The sequence below is a fragment of the Triticum urartu genome, chromosome 5 (assembly GCF_003073215.2).
Source record: "Triticum urartu cultivar G1812 chromosome 5, Tu2.1, whole genome shotgun sequence".
Taxonomy (NCBI): domain Eukaryota; kingdom Viridiplantae; phylum Streptophyta; class Magnoliopsida; order Poales; family Poaceae; genus Triticum; species Triticum urartu.
The window spans coordinates 643,338,965-643,341,595 of NC_053026.1; positions in this window are offsets into that span (position 1 = coordinate 643,338,965).

A 2,631-nucleotide genomic window follows, 5' to 3' on the forward strand; every position below is an offset into this window, starting at 1 on the left:
TGTCCGCTAAGTATTTGGGGCAGTTCCGCTTCCAGTGTCCCTTTCCTTTGCAATAAAAGCACTCAGTCTCAGGTTTGGGTCCATTCTTTGGCTTCTTCCCGGCAGCTTGCTTACCGGGCGCGGCAACCCCCTTGCCGTCTTTCTTGAAGTTCTTCTTACCCTTGCCTTTCTTGAAACTAGTGGTTTTATTGACGATCAACACTTGATGTTCCTTTTTGATTTCCACCTCCACTGATTTCAGCATTGAAAATACTCCAGGAATAGTTTTCACCATCCCCTGCATATTGTAGTTCATCACAAACCTCTTGTAGCTAGGTGGGAGCGACTGAAGGATTCTGTCAATGACCGCCTTGTTCGGGAGGTTAATGTCCAGCTGGGACAAGCAGTTATGCAACCCGGACATTTTGAGTATGTGCTCATTGACAGAACTATTTTCCTCCATCTTACAACTGTAGAACTTGTCGGAGACTTCATATCTCTACCCGGGCATGAGCTTGGAAAACCATTTTCAGCTCTTCGAACATCTCATATGCTCCGTGTTGCTCAAAACGCTTTTGGATCCCCGGTTCTAAGCTATAAAGCATGCCACACTGAACGAGGGAGTAATCATCAGCACGTGACTGCCAAGCATTCATAACATATTGGTTCTCTGGGATGGGTGCGTCACCTAGCGGTGCTTCTAGGACATATGCTTTCTTGGCAGCTATGAGGATGATCCTCAGGTTCCGGACCCAGTCCGTATAGTTGCTGCCATCATCTTTCAGCTTGGTTTTCTCTAGGAATGCGTTGAAGTTGAGGTTGACATGAGCGTTGGCCATTTGATCTACAAGACATTTTGCAAAGGTTTTTAGACTAAGTTCATGATAATTAAGTTCATCTAATCAAATTATTTAATGAACTCCCACTCAGACAGACATCCCTGTAGTCATCTAAGTGATACATAATCCGAGTCAACTAGGCCGTGTCCGATCATCACGTGAGATGGACTAGTCATCATCGGTGAACATCTTCATGTTGATCGTATCTTCTATACGACTCATGTTCGACCTTTCGGTCTTCCGTGTTCCGAGGCCATGTCTGTACATGCTAGGTTCGTCGAGTCAACCTAAGTGTATTGCGTGTGTAAATCTGGCTTACACCCGTTGTATTCGAACGTTAGAATCTATCACACCCGATCATCACGTGGTGCTTCGAAACAACGAACCTTCGCAACGGTGCACAGTTAGGGGGAACACTTTCTTGAAATTATGTGAGGGATCATCTTATTTAAGCTACCATCGTTCTAAGCAAATAAGATGTAAAACATGATAAACATCACATGCAATCAAATAGTGACATGATATGGCCAATATCATTTTGCTCCTTTTGATCTCCATCTTCGGGGCGCCATTATCATCATCGTCACCGGCATGACACCATGATCTCCATCATCGTGTCTTCATGAAGTTGTCTCATCATCTGTTACTTCTACTACTATGGCTAACGGTTTAGAGATAAAGTAAAGTAATTACATGACGTTTATGTTGACTCGCAGGTCATAAATAAGTTAAGACAACTCCTATGGCTCCTGCCGGTTGTCATACTCATCGACATGCAAGTCGTGATTCCTATTACAAGAACATGATCAATCTCATACATCACATATATCATTCATCACATCCTTTTGGCCATATCACATCACATGGCACATGCTTCAAAAATAAGTTAGACATCCTCTAATTGTTGTTGCAAGTTTTTACATGGCTGCTATAGGTTTCTAGCAAGAACGTTTCTTACCTACGCCAAAAACCACAATGTGATATGCCAATTTCTATTTACCCTTCATAAGGACCCTTTTCATCGAATCCGATCCGACTAAAGTGGGAGAGACAGACACCCGCTAGCCACCTTATGCAACTAGTGCATGTCAGCCGGTGGAACCAGTCTCACGTAAGCGTACGTGTAAGGTCGGTCCGGGCCGCTTCATCCCACGATGCCGCCGAATCAAGATAAGACTAGTAACGGCAAGTAAATTGACAAAATCAACGCCCACAACAAATTGTGTTCTACTCGTGCATAGAAACTACGCATAGACCTACCTCATGACGCCACTGTTGGGGAACGTAGCAGAATTTTAAAATTTTCTACGCATCACCAAGATCAATCTATGGAGTCATCTAGCAACGAGGGAGAGGGGAGTGCATCTACATATCCTTGTAGATCGCGAGAGGAAGCGTTCAAGAGAACGGGGTTGATGGAGTCTTACTCGTCGTGATCCAAATCACCGATGACCGAGCGCCGAACGGACGGCACCTCCGCGTTCAACACACGTACGGTTGGGAAGACGTCTCCTCCTTCTTGATCCAGCAAGGGGAAGGAGAGGTTGATGGAGATTCAGCAGCACGACGGCGTGGTGGTGGAAGCAGCGGTGATCTCGGCAGGGCTTCACCAAGCTCCAACGAGAGAGAGAGAGAGATGTTACGAGGGGAGAGGGAGGGGCCAGGGACGTGGTGCGGCTGCCCTCCCTCCCCCCACTATATATAGGGCCCCTAGGGGGGGGGCGCCGGCCCTAGGAGATCCAATCTCCAAGGGGGGCGGCGGCCAAGGGGGGCTTGCCCCCCAAGTCAAGTGGGGTGCCCCCACCCCTAGGGT